The sequence below is a fragment of the Mustelus asterias genome, chromosome 25 (genome assembly GCF_964213995.1).
Source record: "Mustelus asterias chromosome 25, sMusAst1.hap1.1, whole genome shotgun sequence".
Lineage (NCBI taxonomy): Eukaryota > Metazoa > Chordata > Chondrichthyes > Carcharhiniformes > Triakidae > Mustelus > Mustelus asterias.
The window spans coordinates 37,332,641-37,333,980 of record NC_135825.1 but is presented as its reverse complement, the minus strand read 5'-3'; positions in this window follow the sequence as shown (position 1 = coordinate 37,333,980).

Here is a 1,340-nt window from a genome sequence, read left to right as displayed (position 1 = left end):
CTAAGGGGCAATTTAGCATGGCCAATCCACGTAATCTGCACATCTCTGGACTATGGGAGGAATGATGTGGAGATGCCGGCGTTGGACTGGGGTAAACACAGTAAGAAGTTTAACAACACCAGGTTAAAGTCCAACAGGTTTATTTGGTAGCAAAAGCCACACAAGCTTTCGAGGCTCTGAGCCCCTTCTTCAGGTGAGTGGGAATTCTGTTCACAAACAGAACTTATAAGACACAGACTCAATTTACATGAATAATGGTTGGAATGCGAATACTTACAACTAATCCAGTCTTTAAGAAACAAAACAATGGGAGTGGAGAGAGCATCAAGACAGGCTAAAAAGATGTGTATTGTCTCCAGACAAGACAGCCAGTGAAACTCTGCAGGTCCACGCAACTGTGGGAGTTACAAATAGTGTGACATAAATTCTGATTCTAGGATCGCATGATAAAGACTCAGGAGGAAAAAAGCAGAAATATTTATGTGAAATAGTGTGACATAAACCCAATATCCCGGTTGAGGCCGTCCTTGTGTGTGCGGAACCTGGCTATCAGTTTCTGCTCCGCGACTCTGCGCTGTCGTGTGTCGCGAAGGCCGCCTTGGAGAACGCTTACCCGAATATCAGAATGTAAATATCAGTATGTAAATTGAGTCTGTGTCTTATAAGTTCTGTTTGTGAACAGAATTCCCACTCACCTGAAGAAGGGGCTCAGAGCCTCGAAAGCTTGTGTGGCTTTTGCTACCAAATAAACCTGTTGGACTTTAACCTGGTGTTGTTAAACTTCTTACTATGGGAGGAAACCAGAAGAAACCCACGTAGACACTGGGAGAACATACAAAGTCGACACAGGCAGTAACCGGAGGCTGGAATCGAATCCAGGTCCTTGGCACTGTGAGGCTGCAGTTCTAACCACTGTGTCACTATGCTACCCAAATACTCTTAAGTATTGAGGAACAAACTAGAGGAGGGGGATACACTTAAGCAGCTAGGCATCAGGTTCGCTTATAGCTTTAGTGTCTCTTGCTCACTCGGGGCTTAAGATAAATGTTACCTTAATATTTAATGGATACTACTCATAATTTTACTGTAACAACTGAAATTTAAAACTGAATTCTATAGTTGAATAAGATTGTATTTTCTCTCTTCTTGGAACTTATTCATGTTGCGATTTATTGCTTCCACCAGATTTTGAAATACATGTGTGGTTGTTTAATAAACTTTTACACATTTCAGAATTTATATTGTCTCAAGGTCTCCTGTATCTCGTGAATGTGACTCCATACTCCCTTCAGTGGGAGAACATATTCTGAGGAGTTCTATCCAAACCCTAATAATATTTG